General features: G+C 40.8%; 1 protein-coding gene across 1 annotated transcript in view; it reads left to right on the top strand.

The window, feature by feature from the left end:
• The window catches only part of LOC126261751 (condensin complex subunit 1), a 207,456-nt gene that overhangs the window by 19,888 nt on the left and 169,422 nt on the right, over positions 1 to 18,146 (top strand). The gene's annotated exons all lie outside the window — the stretch shown is intronic.

The following is an 18,146-nucleotide window of genomic DNA, read 5'->3' as shown; positions in this document are numbered from 1 at the left end:
TGGAGAACTGCTGTTTATTACTGTAGTAGTTCACACACTCTTAATCTGTTGCTACTTCTTTGTGTCTAATTTAAGTGCTTTACCTGGTGTGATTTTGAAGCAGTTTCTTCTTTTAGCTGCAGGCAGCTCACAGAATAATTCCCAGTCACTTGTAGGCATCTAAATCCTTGAAATAACTGTAAAATATGTTACTTCAAGGAAAATTTTTACATAACAACCAACTAGACATAACTAGACATAATTCTCTAAGATTTGCTGAATAAGTGCAAAACAATTTATGATTATATTGGTGTGGTATCAAAGACACCTGTTTCTTGTGCTGAAAGTGCAACACTCAATTGTTTTTGTGGAAAAGTACGCCAAGAGATGGTGAGATGTAGTCATGCAGCCAGGAGATTACAAAATATCTTAAATTGAATTCAAACATCAGTAAAATGAGACTTGTGTAATCAACATTCATATAGGCACTTGTTATATTTATAAATGATTGGCATAATATCCTTAATATGCAGTTCGCTATTAAATTTTATACTTAATATTATTCTTCCCATAAAGCCAGAAAGTTAGTATTGTGATATAAATGTTGCACAAAGCATGTATATTGGGCCTAGGAGCCACACTTGGAATGTTTGATGAAATATTTATGAAGAGTTGTATATTATTTCTGTGATACATACTGTTTCATTAAAAGTCTCACCTCGTGTGCCATACGAACAGCTGGAATGTGTCTACAGGCCACAAGTGGCCCATCGGGACCATCCAACCGCCGCGTCATCCGCAGTGGAGGATGCGGATAGGAGGGATGTGTGGTCAGCACACCGCACTGCCGGCCGTTATGATGGTATTCTTGACCGAAGCCGCTACTTTTCGGTCGAGTAGCTCCTCAATTGGCATCAAGAGGCTGAGTGCACCCCGAAAAACAGCAACAGCACATTGCGGCCTGGATGGTGACCCATCCAAGTGCCGGCCACGCCTGACAGCGCTTAACTCCGGTGATCTCACAGTAACCGGTGTATCCACTGCGGCAAGGCCGTTGCCTAGGGGAAGAGAAATAGTAAAGAAAGGTAGATTGGAAAATTAACACAGATTCATTTTCTGACAGAAAATTTTTAACACATTGAGACGAAAATGATTGATAATTGCACAGGTCTTTTTACAGAAAGCTTAATGTAGCTTCGTATTTTGAGAAATGAAGGGAAAATCCTACCAACAATTTGAGCTTACGTTTGATGAACCTTATTGCAAAATGAAAAATACAGGCTTAGTGCACTCAGCCTCATGATGCCAGTGTAAGAGAGATAAGGAATTAGTAGTAGTGAACCCAAGGTCTAGAAAGTCAGCAACAACTGGGAGTGTAGTGTGCTCTGATCCCATGCCACTCAACACTGCATCTGATGAATGACTGAAGATGACACAGCAATCAGTTGACTGTCATCTGGTCTTCAGCGTCTGAAGCTGCTTTTGCTTTCTCTCTCTCTCTCTCTCTCTCTCTCTCTCTCTCTCTCTCTCTCTCTCTCTCTCTCACACACACACACACACACACACACACACCACTCTGTTTATCTCTCTCTCTCTCTCTCTCTCTCTCTCTCTCTGTCTCTCACACACACACACACCACTCTGTTTAAAGAAAAGAAAGATGAAAAATTTTCAAAAAGCAATCCATCTCTGCCACTCACCCCCTTGCAGGTTCGGGGGTTAGAATAGGCCCACAGTGTTCCTGCCTGTCATAAGAGGCGACTAAAAGGAGTCTCAAATGTTTCGGTCTATATGTGATGGTCCCCTCTTGGATTTGACCCCCATATTTCCAAATTCTTCCGAAGAGAGAGCCAATTGGGGAAGGGCGCCTTACATGGTGCATTGTGTCCATCGTGCATTGAGACCTTTAGCCAGCTTTCTCGTCGCCACAATGCCGTTCCACTCGTTCTCCATATCCTGGGCGAGGATACATTTTTTGGTGCGATATCCACCATGCACTGTGCAGTGTTGCTTTTTTTTTTTTTTTTTTTTTTTTTTTTTTTTTTTTTTTTTTTTTTTTTTTTTTTTTTTTTTTTGCGGAGACAACAACCATGGATTTCCTTGCACCTAATATCCAGCATGGTAGCAAGTCCGTTGTGGTGGAGCCGCCATGTACCCTGTTGGTTGTAGCCCCCTGACAACATAAGGATCACTCTCCTGATGCCTGTGCCCTTAACTCCCCAAGTATGCCAAGGAGTAGATGCCTATCTCCCTGTGGCATCGGCACTCCTGGCAATAACCATCCTGCCAGGTGGCCCTTGCTGAGGCTGAGTGGCACCCGTGGGGAGGGCTCTTGGTCGGAGTGGGTGGCATCAGGTCGGATGACTCACAGTGAAGTGTGGTACATTATCTCTTGCTGGTGGCCAGCCGCCAGCAGTCTCTAAGCGTTCTCAGGCTCAATTCAATGCTCAGAAATATGATCCCAAATCGTTGCCCCCCTGCCCACGCCGTGGAAGGAGCGTAAGGCTCAGGATGGCAGTAACACTTATTTGCCCCAGTTCCTAGTTTGTACGAGAGCTGATGGGGAGTCTTTCATGTCAACAAAGCCTCAGTTCTTCGTAGAACATTTAGAGGACAAGTTTGGGAAGGTGGAGGGCTTGTCCAAAATGCGCCCTGGGTCAGTATTGATAAAAACGGCATCCTCTGCCCAGTCATGAAGGTTACTTGCTTGTGACAAGTTGGTGGACGTTTCAGTTACCATCACATCCCATAAGAGTTTAAATATGGTCCAGGGTATCATTTTCCATAGGGACCTCGTTTTGCAGTCTTATGACGAGCTGCGCGCCAGTTTAGAGCGTCAAGGTGTTAATTTCATCCGGCGCGTTCATTGGGGTCCGAAGGATAATCAAATTGCTACCGGTGCCTTCATCTTGGCCTTCAAGGGTGATACATTACCGGAGAAGGTCAAGGTGAAGGTCTACCGCTGCAATGTCAAGCCCTATATCCCTCCCCCATGTGGTGCTTTAAGTGCTGGAAGTTCAGCCATATGTCTTCCTGCTGTACTTCCAGCCTCACATATTGAGATTGCGGATGCCCATCACGTCCCACTACTCCATGTGCCCCGCCTCCCATCGGTGTCAACTGTGGAGAGGATCATTCACCTTGCTCGCCAGACTGCAGGATCTTGCAGAAAGAGTGGAAAATCATGGAATGTAAGACCCTGGACTGGCTGACCTATCTGAGGCTAAGAGGAAATATGAACGACTTCGTCCTGTGCGCATGACTTCTTCATATACCGCCGCTACGACAACCGTGATAGCCCCATCAGTTTAGCGAATTCCAGTCGGCTCACTGAGCTGTACAACTCCACATGCCCCCTTGCCCATGGGGGGCACTACCCACTCTGTTGCTCCTGCGCCACCTACCTCAGGAGCAACACCCCCCTACCCATTGGGGACGTCCGTCCCCGCTTCTAAGCCGGAGAAGCATCCAACTTCTTTGACTCCTCTCGCTCGCAAGGGGTCCCTTGGGTCCCTCCCTTCCCAGGGTTCCACAAGTGGGAAGGATGACGCCCGACAGTGGCATAAGTACTCCCGAGTTCCGGAGAATGGGGTACTGCAAGTATCTGACTTAAGTGTCTGCCTCTTTTTGATTGCAATTAATGGACTCACTGCAGCAGTGGGAACGTCTGTCTCATCTTCCTTTGTATGCTGACGACTTCTGCCGATACTGTAGCTCCACGGGCATTGCAGCTACTGACCGGCACATGCAGGGCGCTATCCGGAAGGCGCAGTCTTGGGCTGTTGTGCGTGGCTTTCAGTATTCGGCTGCCAAGACCTGCGTTATGCATTTCTGCCGGCGACGCACTGTTCACCCTGAACCATGGCTTTATCTTGACTGCGAACCTCTTGCTGTGGTGGAGATGCATCGGTTTTTGGGATTGGTTTTCGATACCTGGTTGACTTGGCTGCCTCATATTCGGCAGCTTAAACAAACGTGCTGGCGGCATCTTAACGCTCTTCGTTGCTGGGGTGCCAATTGGTCTACCCTTCTACGGCTGTACCAGGCGTTAATTCAGTCCCATCTAGATTATGGGAGCCTGGCTTGTGGTTCGACATCCCCTTCCGCATTGCAGTTGCTGGACCCCATCCTCCACAGCAGGATCTGACTCGCCACTGGAGCTTCCCATAAAATCCATGTCAACAGCATACTTGTGGAGGCAGGTGTCCCTCCATTGCGGTTCTGGTGCCAGCAATCACTGGCCGCTTATGCTACACATGTTTGTAGCTCGCCCGGGCATCCCAATTATCGTCTCCTGTTCCCTTATTCAGTCGTCCATCTTCCAGAACGGCAGCTTCGGTCAGGGTGTACAATTGCAGTTCGCGTCACGAGCTCTTCTATCTGGGCTTGAGGTTTTCCGTCTTCCACCTCTTCTCCGGGCCCCTCTGCTTATACCCCTGTGGTGTGTGCCCCACTCGTGCCTTTGGCTCGATTTTGCACAGGGCCTGAAGGACTCAGTCCCTCCTGAGGGTCTCCGCAGCTGCTTTCGTTCAATCCTTGCCGCATTTCGAGGCTGACGGTTCGATGGGTGCTGGTTGTGTCAGTTATGCTCTTACTCTAGGGGATCATTATGAACAACACTCATTGCCAGCTGGCTGCAGTGTTTTCATTGCCAAACTGGTTGCCATCTCTCGCACCCTAGAGTATATCCGCTCCTGCTCAGGTGAGTCCTTTGTTTTCTGTAGTGACTCCCTGAGCGGTTTACGAGCTATCAACCAGTGTTTCCCTCACTCTCGTCTGCTGATGGCTATCCAGGAGTCCCTCCATACTCTTGCCCGTTGCGGCCGCTCTGTGGTCTCTGTGTGGACCCTGGGTCATGTAGACATCCTGGGAAATGAATGTGTTGACACGCTGGCCAAAACAGGCTGTCGCCGCACCAGCCTTGGAGATTGGCCTTTCGGAGAGTGACCTCAGGTCAGTTTTGTGGCAGAAGGTACTTCGCACCTGGGGTGAAGAATGGCACGTCCTGCCTTCACCCAACAAACTTCGGGCCATCAAGGAGGCTACCAGTGCGTGGCGCTCCTCCGTGCGGGTCTCTCGCAAGGACTCTGTTGTCCTCTGCCAGCTGCGAATTTGCCACACCTAGATAACGCACAGCTATGTATTGCGCCACGAAGACCCACCTTCATGTCGCTGTGGGTCAGCTTTGGCTGTGGTCCACATCTTGTTGGACTGCCCGCTTTTAACTCCGTTCAGGCAGACGTTTGCACTGCCTGAGACACTCCTGCAGTTTTATCTGACAACGTTGCGATGGAAGATTTAGTTTTGAGTTTTATTCGTGCAGGGGTTTTTATCGCTTGATCTAAGTGTTTGTCCTTTTTTGTGTTGAGTCTGGCCTTTGGCCTACGATGTTAGTGGGGTTTTTAGTGCGTTTCTTGGTGTTTGACCTTTCCTCCTCTCTCTCTCTCTCTCTCTCTCTCTCTCTCTCTCTCTCTCTCTCTCTCTCTCTCTTTTTTTTCCGGCCAACCACTGTCACTCGGTGCGATTCAAGTTCATGGAAAAAGGGACCAATGGCCCTAATTGTCTGGTCCCTTCAATCTCACAAACCAACCATCCGCCACTCGTGTGATCTTAAGCAGCAGAGATACATTGTGTCTTTCTTAATTATTAATCTGTGACTACTACGGATTGTTGGCATCCCACCGTTACACGATGAAAAAGTTTGAGGCATACAAAAGTTGGTTTACATTATGTAAGTCATGGCCTTTGACACTGAACGTTAAATCTTCTAGAGTGTTATGGTGTGTCATATTCCTCTACTATTTCTTCTTACACAATCAACCCCTGTGATGGGATTATCAGTTAACGAGGAACACTAGAAGATCCCAGCAAAGGAATCGAAACATCGATTGTGTAAGAAGAAATTCAAAAGGAACACGATTTAGCCTAACAGCCTGTAAGGTCTTAACTTTCAGTAGTGTATATTGTTGCAGGACATTATAAAACAACCTAAAGTGTCAACTTAGATGTATAATATAAGAAAGGCAAGGTGTAGGTTTCCAAGTAAATGAAGTCAGTTCTTTCAAGTACAACAATCACTGTAATTGTTAACATGTAAGTGGAAGTACATTATACAGAAAGCAATCCGAAAATAAGTTACATTGGGGGGGGGGATATTGGTCTAAGGATAGCGTCTTTGACTATTAATCCCAAGTTCTTGGATCCCAGTTTCAGTCCCAACCACTGCTTAGGCACTGAATAAAAATTATCAGCTATGGGGGTTGAAGACTTTCGGTGTGGGAAGTTGTCCACATTCTGCCAGTGGCCATGTCAGTAGTCAATGGAAGAGTGGATGAGTGGATAGAGATTCAGGATACCCTCTTGCTCTTCCAATGTGAAACTGCCCCTAAAGGCAGAAGAATCAGTAATGATCAAAGGTAAGATGATGAAAAAATGAATGGAAAGTGCTGTGTTAAAGACATCTAATACACTTCAACAGGGAATGTTTTCTTTAGTTAGCAAAAGATTCTGAAATAGTCCCACCGTTCAGGTATTCAGGAGAAAGGATTGCCAAAGGGAAGATGACCAGTAGAAAAAGTTTGAAAATCAACATAAAGGGTAACATTTTATGAGTTGGAAACTGAAATGTCAGAAGTCCAAATGTGGTAGGGAAGCTCCTCTCATCTGACATTTGGGACAGTCTTGTAGGAAATAACTGCTATTCCCAATGCTTATTTATAGCTCAGAAAAAAGCTTTAAGGCTGATCTGCAAGGTCTCAGCTAGAATTCATTGTAGAGATTTATTTATTAGGTTCAGCATTATGACCTTGCCATATATATACATATTCCAGTGTCTGTTATACATTAAGAAAAGCTTCTCTTGTTTCACTCTAAAATATGATGGGCCTAGCTATAATAAACAATGTTATAATGGCATAACAAAGACTTCGGTTTTTGTACTGTGACTGGACATCTTCATGTCCAGATTTGTTAGGTTATTTGATAAGCTACCACACTGAGTCGAGTCTAAAGCTGGAAGAATTATGTGAATGTAATGTTTAATAATAGTTTAATTATATTTATGTTTATAGTCTATTTTGTCTGTATATTTATTGAGTGTGCTTATGCAAACTTCACAATCACGTAAATGTTGTGGTTTGGGGTCCTAAAATCAGTTCAGTTCAACAGAATCTGAAAGTGGGAGTGCAAAAGCTGAAATTAAATGTAATGTGGATCAGTTAAGTGAAATGTAAAGAACATGAAGTTATCAGAGAAGATTGAATATAAGTTTGTTCTTTTGTAGTGTTCTGTATGTCCAATCGAGGAGATACTTCAGAAATACGAAGTATACCAGTGTATACATTAACAAAAGACAAGCAAATTGTAGAAACTATGTGTACACGGCTTTAACAGTGAATTTCCACTGTATTGCTTAATGCTATTTGTGCTTATTCCATATAAATTTAACTCGGTGAATTAGAAATAAATGTGCTAAGTTGAAAAAAAGTTTGTCTCCACTTGTCCCTTTTTCCTCAGTGGGCAGATGGTACATTTCAAAGCAAAAGGTGAAGGAAAATATTATATTCAGAAAAATTTATTTTTAACATATTCCGAGTAATCAAAATTACAAACTGTTATATTGACAAAGCTTCGGCCTAAAAATGTAACATTATACCTATTCTAAGCTTAACTGCATTTTGATAATACAAAGAGAAATAAAATGAAGAAATAGAAATGGTTTACAGTAATTCGTGGTCCTTTGCTAGCATTTTGCTAATACAAAGAAAAATTAAACATGGAATTAGAAATCGTATACATTAATTTAATAGCATTTTCTTTTCAATGTTTTTTGCTTACTAATCCTGATATGTGCAATCTCTATTTTTAATCATCATCATCATCCTAATAGCACAGCTGTGAAATTTCTGTCTTCATTGACACAAATATTTGACAGTCTCTTCTGAATATGATGCAATTGCTGAGGTTGTGGTTATGTTGGGACCTGATAACACAGTTTCCTCCCTCCCCCCTGAATATATACTGAATTTCATATCTTATACCGACATGAGAATATTACAGTGTCTCTTGCCTCCAAACATATCGTGTGACTGTTGCTCTCTCATTGGCTGCATAAAACCAACTGCTGACACATTCCCTTTTGTGCCGGTCATACATAGCGGCATGAGTGTCAACAGCATTGCAGCATTGCTGTCTAGACTTATACCATCTCTTGCAGCAATGAATGCTGTTGTTAAGTATTTGTCCTATGTTATATAGTCAGCTCAATTCCAACTGCAAAGGAATTCAGACAGACTGCAGTTTAAATGTGGTAGATGTTCATAAAAAAGCCAAAGTATGGGGTGCAGATTCTTTGGTTGGTAACACAATGTAATTTGCTGCCCACTTACGAGGTGTGGCTAGAAAAAAACCGGACTAGTACTGGTGAAACAATAAAACGAATGCAATAAGGCTGAAAGTCGCGTGGCCTGTCACGTGACTCTCGCTCCGCCTACTGCTCGAGTTTCATCTGCCTCCTGCACTCAGTCTGCCCGTGGCGTCTGTTTTAAGTAGTTGACGTTTTGTCTGTGCGTCGGAAAATGTTGAGTGTACAGAAAGAACAGCGTGTTAACATCAAATTTTGTTTCAAACTAGGAAAATCTGCAAGTGAAACGTTTGTAATGTTACAACAAGTGTACGGTGATGATTGTTTATCGCGAACACAAGTGTTTGAGTGGTTTAAACGATTTAAAGATGGCCGCGAAGACACCAGTGATGACACTCGCACTGGCAGACCATTGTCAGCAAAAACTGATGCAAACATTGAAAAAATCGGTAAACTTGTTCGACAAGATCGCCGTTTAAAAATCAGAGCAGTGTCTGAGTTAACAGGAGTTGACAAGGAAAGTGTCGAACAAGTTTACCGATTTTTTCAATGTTTGCATCAGTTTTTGCTGACAATGGTCTGCCAGTGCGAGTGTCATCACTGGTGTCTTCGCGGCCATCTTTAAATCATTTAAACCACTCAAACACTTGTGTTCGCGATAAACAATCATCACCGTACACTTGTTGTAACATTACAAACGTTTCACTTGCAGATTTTCCTAGTTTGAAACAAAATTTGATGTTAACACACTGTTCTTTCTGTACACTCAACATTTTCTGACGCACAGACAAAACGTCAACTACTTAAAACAGACGCCACGGGCAGACTGAGTGCAGGAGGCAGATGAAACTCGAGCAGTAGGCGGAGCGAGAGTCACGTGACAGGCCACGCGACTTTCAGCCTTATTGCATTCGTTTTATTGTTTCACCAGTACTAGTCCGGTTTTTTTCTAGCCACACCTCGTATTACTCACCTACCCACACTCGTTCTAAATTTTCAGCCAAGCTGGTGACACTGTTCCCGTCCAATCCTTGCTTAGTGCTATGCTTGAGCAACTGTGAAACATGAATTGCAGTATCTTGTAGGATGTAAGTCATATGTAACAGCTGTAACTATACATAAACAAAGGATCGGGATCACAATTCAGTCCAACTTTCATTCATCCTGTGATCTACTGAAGTCTGTTGGTACTGTCTCCATGACGAATCTTACCTGTCTAATTTACTTTGTTTGTTAAACAGTTCATTCTGGACTAATTTTCCTTTTTGTTTAATTTGAGTGTCACCACCATGTTCTAAACTGATTAAAAGCTGGTTGCATTTTACCTGGTATTCCAATACATGAACAGTGACCAAATTTCCCATTTGCAACCCACATAGTAAATCAATATGGTCTCTCATAACCTAATGAAATAGGAGTCTGGGTTCAGAATTAAATGTTTTCTGAAGAACAACATTTTTGTTTTTGAATGTTAATTTAAAAAACAACATTAATGTTTGTATATGGTATCCATACCTGTATAAGAACTTTGAATGCAAACCTGTTCACATATAACAAGAGTTTGTAAGGTGATAGAATCTAATGCTATTTCCTTCTGTTACACAAAACTGTCACATTTTTAGCAGAGCAATGGGTTGTAGGGACTAGTTCATAGTTTCTCACATATACCTTGCACTATCACTGCACTATTCAAATGTCACATAATGGTTCAAGTAGTGTCAGTACTGTAATGAGCATTTCAGTGTACTGGGAAATCTTGAGCTTGATCGAATGAGAGTATCATTTGCCTATCCCTGCCCTTCTGAATGCTTCAAAATAAACCTGCTCTTGTCCTCAATACCCAAAGCTTCATCTTTAAATGTAAGATGACTCGTATATACTCTATTAAACAATGTTAAAAATTTTGACCTCAGCAGCAGTGGTTTAGTCTGTGAATATAAGGTGGCCATGTATTTTTCAAATGAGAATTTGAGCAAAAACTTTGTCTTATGATTGGGTAAATATGGCAGTCACATTCTCACATTAATATAGATACAAAATACACTATGTATTTGGGGGGGGGGGGGGGAGACAGATTCAGAAGCAACAACTAAATATTTGTGGCAACCAAAATTATAAATATTATTGGTGCCCAGTTGCAGCCATTTCTTCTGTGCTATTAATATTATGAATAAAAACAGTGATACCACAGTCAATGGGCTGAAATAGCAAGCAAAAAATCTGAAGATAAAAATTAATGTAAATCATTTCTTTTTGTTTATTTTATTTCTCCTTATATTATCAGAATGTAGGCAATCCATAAATTTCATAAGTTAAGAACTAGTATAGTGTCAACTTTTTTAAGTGAATACTTCGTCAATAAAATGGTTTGTAATTTTTACTAACCACAATATGTCAAAAAAGGGTAACTATGATATTTCATAATTTGTATATACTACCCATTCACCAGTGAAATTAGAAAACCTTCTACAGTCTTACACAGTAAAAGAAAGAGCTCCTTTTCCCATATTTGGAAGAAATTCTTCAGTTTTCTACGTATTATGATTTCTGACTCTTTAAATTTTCTGTAAATAGGACTGGTGAATATGAAATCATAGGGATCTGGGATCACATAATATTAATCTGCTCTTGGGGGTGTCCTTCAGGGCCAATGGATGACTGTTTTTTAAGATTATTTCAGATGTAGATTCCCTGTAGTTTTCGTAAAACACTTGAGGCAAATGCCGATATAGTACCTTTGAGAAAATCACTACCAGTTTCTATCCCTGTCTTTGCTGAGGCAAAATGTGGTTGTGTATGGAGGATCAGACCATGGTTTTTCTTCTTTATTCTTATAAGCATGTGCCAAGGATTATTAATGTGCTTGAGGGATGAGTTTTGTTTCAGTTCCTTGCTAAATTCTTAATTACACTGCTCTGGCTCTATTTCAGATGTGGGTACAACATTACTATTTGTGCAACTCACATCCCTGATCAAAATCAAATTGTGCCTTCCATTTCAGCTTTCCAATGTACTTCATAGAATTATAGGGTTGGGGAATGGGTAGTGACAGTTAAATTCTTTTTCAAATATTATAATAGTTCTCTCCTTCCTTCTTACTGTGCAGATTCAACTATCTGTTTCATAATTAGAGCATTTTTCATGTTCCATATCATGACTGGTTTTACACTGTTATTCACTTTCATTCCGTCCTGTGACATTCATCTCTATATATTCTACAGCCAGTGTCCATAATGTGTTTGTCAGATCAGTGAGCTTTGTTTCCCATTCGAGATGTTTTTCAGTGGGAAACTCAAGGGCTCTCATTTTTCTTGTTTCTTCCCTTGTAAGCAGAAGACTTTGTTGATACAGGTTTATTATTATTTTATCTCAATATTGACCAACTAGGATCATGTAACATTTTCAGTTCCTCTCTTTGCCAGTTGATTCCTGTTTTTCTGTTAATCCTTCAACTTCTCTTCATAGTGTTTTAGTTTTGTTTTACAGATATGCACATCTTGGTGTAGGTATTTTTTGTCAAACCATATGCTCTTTTCATCTTACTCTTTTTTTCGTGATCCATTCTGCTATAAATTTCTCAAAGAAATTTAAATTTACTCACTCTCTTACTTATTTATGTTCTAAAGTATTTTGGTGTATTTTTTAATTATTTATCATGAGGGTTTTTTATTTATTTATTTATTCCAAGAGAAATCTTGAGACCAGTTATGTTTTTTTTTTTTTCCTGGAGATTTGAGTGCAGTAATTGCTTTTGTCAGATTTTTCTGAAAGTGTTGCAGAATCGTCTGCAAAACCTGAACAGTGTACCTTAATTCAATTTGTTTTCCTTGGTTCAGTTTTGTTGCTTTTAGCTCAAAATTCCAGCATCTTAGAGTTTTTAAAATGCTGTTAAATTGTAGAGGTGACAAGCTGTACCCTTGTCTAACACCAGTTTTCATTTCAAATGCTCAAGATACTTCTCCTGTAACTTTAAATTTATATATTGTATTGCTAGAGTTTCACAAATTAGTAAATATAAATTTGATTTAATACAAACTACTCTGATTTTATCTATTGTTTCTCTGTCTATCTAATCAACCATTTTCTTGAAATTGATAAATGATACTATATGATTAATATGTGATGAATTATTTGTTTTTGTTAATATCTTTTCTGCACAGGATCTTCCCTTTCAAAAATCTCTGATATTCTCCCAGTTGTTTGTCTAAAGTTCCTTGGACTTTGATCAAGACTGTTCTGATATTTTGTTTGCCACGGGCAGAAGTTACACTCCTCTTATAACTGTTGACCTCTTGTTTGTCTCCCTTTTTATATACTGGGTGGGTTAATCCTAGTTTCCACAATTCTGGAATCTTTTATTTTTACCAAATATTCTGTTGTGGGTCACCAGTTCCTGGGCTGGAAGCCTCTTTTGTTGTACCAGGATGAAGGCCGAGGAACCTGTGCAGGGTTGCTAGACACAATAAAACAGAATTAAATATTACTCGATTTATTTCTCCATATACAACTCATTCCTTTATCTTCTGCAATGGCTGTTGGTTTACCAAGCTGATGAAGAATCTCCTGAACCCAGCATCTGGCTCAGGCTAACGTAGTTCCCTCTGTCCAGGCCGGTTGCTTCTAGTAAGTGGGTTGCCGTTTTTGGTGTGGAAGGCACACCCTGTTGGAAGCTGTGTGTGGAGATGGCAGTTGCCACAGCGCACTTGTGTTGTCTCGCATGCTGTTCTGCAAATATTCAGTTCCTCTCAAGTCGCTGTCAGTGTTACCCCATCAGATGGTTCTCAGTGTCAGGTGCCTGATCCTCACCCCTGTATTGGTAAGCCGTTTGCCCCAAGATACACTGGAATATAGAGTGGTTTGTGCCCTAGGTTTGAATGGTATTGGAGGCTACTGGACTACCCAACAGTGGCAGCAGTTACTGGAGGCTGTCTTCTATCATCTTTGTCTACAGATTATGCTCAAAAAGTGGCAGGAGTATGACCGGTACTGGAACAATCTCGTACGCAAGATGTCAGAACACAGTAATCACAGAATTGAGTGCGAATGACATGAGTGCCATCGATCCTACTGATCGACTGACCGTAGCTTATCGAGGTGGAGTATTTATGCATCAAGGGTAGGCCTTGCTTTTTGATGTCATTTGTCATGACCATATCAGTTCCACTCTTTGAGTTGTCAGTGGTCTTTCATTCTGCAACATTTGCTTTACCATTTGTTTCAGTGTCTTAACTGCCCTATCAAACCTGTGATACATGATGCTGTTTCCTCTTTATCATTTTTTACTTAATGTTATGAGAGTAACAAAGGCATTTTGGTGTACATTGGTTTAACAGTTTTCCTCTTGCACTCGTACGCAGCAGAATCGATGCCGCACTCCAGTGGTTGACTATGTCAAATTGTTTACGCCTAGCGGCTGCCTCGTGTTAATACTTTCTTGCACTGGAGCAATGGTGTTCCGTTCAGATTTAGAAAACTTCACTGTCCTGTTTCTTTACTTTCTTGATGTGTGACAGTTCTCAAAATGTAAGGACAAGATAAAATACTAATTGCTGTAAAGAGGACACATTAAGTTGCAGACAGGCAGGAAGAAAGACACCTGCACATTGCCTTTGGTCCACAGCCTTCATCCGATTAAGAAAGAGAAACACACACACATTCATTCAAACAAGGGAGTACACCTCACGCACACATGACCACCATCTCTTTCAGCTTGGATCAAAATTCTTGTCTTTTTAGATGTGCTTATCTGTAACTTAATGTGTCATTTTTACCGTGAGTAGCAATCTATCCTTTTCTTACAATCTTGAGTTTCCATAGTTCTCATAAAGCAAGTATAGATCACTTACATTCTTTGGTTGTGACCATTTCGATAATCTTTCTATAAACTACTTTGTTGTTTTTGAGTGTCTTGCTGGCTTTGTAAAGTTATAGCTCTGTTAGTGGGAATTCTTCCTCGAGATCTTCTGGTATTGTTGAAAAAACTAATTTAACTGTTGGAACTGGACAGTTTAAGAGCCTGTCAAAAAATTTTGCAAATATTTTGCAAGTTTCTGTGTTATTAAATCATTGAAATAAATACTTGGTGCTTTGTACCCCTTAAGTGCAGTACATGTTTAAAGGTTTGGCTAAAATTTCAGCTATTATTTTTGTGAAATTTTGTTTTATTTAGATAAGCTGAGATTTTTCAAAGGTTCTGATTTTTCAGATTATTATTATTATTATTCGTTACAGTGAACTTTGGACTACGCTAAGCATCAGTCATTTCTTGTGCTTTTTCTTGCGTTCTTCCCAGTACTTCTTCATTTTTTCTGAGTGGGCTTCTTTACGTTCTTGCGACCAGGTTGTTCCCGTCTTCTTTGATTGCGTTCGGTCTTTGAATCCCTGTATTTTGTTGATGGCATTCCTATATTCCATTCTGTTGTAAACTGTCTCTGGTATAATGTTCATTTCTGCAATGTCTTCTTTTACTTCTTTCAGCCAGTTAATTTGTGTCTTTCTGCTTTCCATGTATTCCAGGATTTTCTTTGCCGTTCTTTCTGGTGCCATTCTTTTGACATGCCCATAGAAACTCAGTCTTCTCTTTTTAAAGGATGTTGTCAGTTTTTCAATTTTCTCGTATAACTCTTTATTGGATCGCAATTTATAATCTTGTCCATCCTTTTTAGGTCCTAAGATCTTTCTCAGTATTTTTCTCTCTTTTATTTCCAATTTCTCCAACAGACGTTTTCTGTTCAGTGGGATGCATTCAATCGCATACAAACTTCCTGGTTTTATTACCGCATTGTAGTGCCTGAGCTTGGCATTGATGGAGATCGACTTTTTATTGAATACATTTCGGCATAGCTGGTACGCCGTTTCCATCTTTATTGCTCTTTCCTGTAGTGAAACATTTGGTAACCCTGTCGGTGTAATCCATTCCCCTAGATACTTAAATTTATGAACTCTCTTAATTATTCCATATTTAGTTTGCAATGTCTGTGTTGGGTCTGTTTTGTCCTGTATCATCAGTTCTGTCTTTTCATACGATATTTGTAGACCTGTCTTCTCAGCGATCTCATGCAGCATTTCTATCTGAATCTTTGCTGTTTCGATGTCATCTGCCAATATTGCCATGTCATCAGCAAATGCCAGACATTCAATTTTTGTTTTATTTCTTCCTAACGTTATCCCATTTTTCACTCCAGCTTCTGCCATCTTCTTTCTCCATTCCCTGACCACTTTTTCAAGGACAATGTTAAACAACAGTGGGGAGAGCCCATCCCCTTGTCTAACACCTGTTACAATTACAAACGGTTGTGACAATCTACCCAAAAACTTCACTTGCGATTTTGTTCCCGTAAGGGTTTCCTGGATTAGACTTCTGCTTTTATCATCAATCCCAAATTCTTCTAATGTGTTAATCAGGGTTGGTCTATCAATAGAATCATATGCTTTTTTGAAGTCTATGAATGTAATTACTAGATTTTTCGATGTGCGTGCGCGAAGTTGTATTATGGAGAGTAGACTGAAAATCTGTTCACTGCATGATCTTCCTTTTCTAAACCCAGCCTGATATTCACCCAGTTCTTTCTCTACTTGATTTTCAATCCTGTTTTGTAGTGCCTTGGATAGGATCTTATAGGCCACTGATAACAATGAGATACCTCTGTAGTTATTTGCATTTGTCTTGGCACCCTTCTTATGTAACGGATGAATCAATGCTGTCTTCCATTCCTCCGGAATCTTCTCTGTATTCCAAATCTCTTCAAACAGCGCCTCGAAATTATTTATTAAGTTTTCTCCTGTGTATTTCAGTAGTTCCGCTACTAACGAATCTTTACCAGATGCTTTATTGTTTTTCAATCCTTTCAAGATCTCTTTAATTTCTTCTTTATTAGGTGGTTCAGAGTCTGGTAGCTTATTCTTAGGCATCTCAAATGTCAAGGTTTCATCAGGTCTTTTGCAGCTTAGCAGCGTTTCAAAGTAGTTCGCTAGGTGTTGGCAATTTTGTTCCACGCTGGTGATCAGATTTCCTTTTTCATCTTTGAAGCAGAGTGTCGGTGGTTTATATCTTGTTATTGTAGTTCTGAATGTTTGAAAGAAATTGCGTGTATTGTTCTTAGAAAATTCATCTTGTATTTTCTGTATTTGTTGTGTGTCATATTTCCTTCGTTCACTTTTAATGATTTTCGTCGTTTCACGTCTTTGCGTTTTGAACTGCTCCCAGTCAGTTGGCCTTTTGGTTGAGTTGTATTTCTCCCAAGTTCTGGCTCTTTTCTGTAGTGCTTTCTCACAGACCTCATTCCACCAGGGATGCTTTTTCTTTTTGGTTAGTAAAATTGTTTGTTCTGTTACGTCTCGTATTGAGGTTGCAATTTCTTCCCATTTGTGACTTTTGATTTTATCTGTCTTTTCCTTGTAGTCGTCTAAGACTTGCTGATTGAGCATTAAGTCCTGTACTCTATATTTGGCTATTTTTGTTTCGTCACTCTTGTGACTTCTTTCTGGTGTTAATTTCATCTTAATTTTGGTCAGATAATGGTCAGAATCAAAGTTGGCCCCTTTCACCACCTGTACATCTTGAATGTCCCTTGAGTTATCATAACTTATTGTCACGTGATCAATCTGGAACTCGCCAAGTAATTTGTTCGGTGATTTCCATGTTGTTTGTTTTTTGGGATTCTTCTGGAATTTAGTTGTCATAATGTTCAATTTGAATTTCTCACAAAACTCTACTAATCTCTGGCCATTCATGTTAGTTTTAGTGTGTGCTGTAAACCTCCCTGTGCTTTTTGATAATTCGTTTCTTCCAATTTGTGCATTAAAGTCTCCTAACAGAATTGTAGTGTGTTGCTCAGGGATCTTCCCTATTGTTTCTTCCAGTTCCTCCCAAAATGTCTGCACTTTCTCTGGATTTTGTTGGTTGTCTTTATTTATTGGTGCATGGGCATTTATAAGTGTGTACTTTTTATTTTTATTTCTGAATGTTATCAATGATATTCTTGGTGATTTAGATTTAAATTCTAGTACCTTAGTAGAGAATGAGTTATGTATCACAAATGCTGTGCCATATACCCGAAGACCTTTTGTATTCTTTACTATCTGTGCTGGTTTCCCTTTATAAATCCTGTACTGGTCTGCCTGTACTGTATCCTCATCTGGGTATCTTGTTTCTTGTATAGCCAGAACTTTTAGTTTGTGTTCATCCATTAGTTTTGTCAGTTCTTTTTGTTTACCTGTTCTCAGCATTGAGTTCAGTTCAGTGTTCCTATGAACGTTTGATGTCTGTTCCTATGTTTAGCGTTAGGGATCCTAGGACCCTCCGACTGGTCTGTTGCGCAATGATGCTGGGCCCCCGGATCCGAATGCCCAGCTTCGGTGGTATTACCACCACGGGGAGGAAACTTTCTCATTGCACCTTCCATTTCTGATACTTGGTTAAAGCTGTTGTTTCCAGAGGTATACACCTCCTTCCACTAAGACTTAGTTCGCTACACTAAGAAGTTAATTCAGGCCGCTCCTCTGGAGTACAGACGCCTTTCGCAGCCGCTTCTCTGAAGTACAGACGCTGCTGATTGAAGATAACTCTTCCGCTCCAAAAGCCGTTAGGACATACAGTGTCTTCTTCCGCCTTCTGGACCGTTGGTTAATCTTCACCTTTTCCGCCAGTTCCGCCGTTCCGATGATCTTCATCTCCGCCTTCACTGCCGTTGAGGTCTTCACCGTTACCCTGGCAAGGGACCCTTACGAGGTACTATCACCCGGGCCAGGTGAACCAAGGTTTTTTAACGAGGTTGTTACTCCTCCCCCTCCTCCTTTTTCAACC

Source organism: Schistocerca nitens, chromosome 1 (genome assembly GCF_023898315.1).
Source record: "Schistocerca nitens isolate TAMUIC-IGC-003100 chromosome 1, iqSchNite1.1, whole genome shotgun sequence".
Classification (NCBI taxonomy): domain Eukaryota; kingdom Metazoa; phylum Arthropoda; class Insecta; order Orthoptera; family Acrididae; genus Schistocerca; species Schistocerca nitens.
The sequence above is the reverse complement of the archived record's forward strand: the minus strand, read 5'-3'. Positions and strand labels throughout refer to the sequence as shown.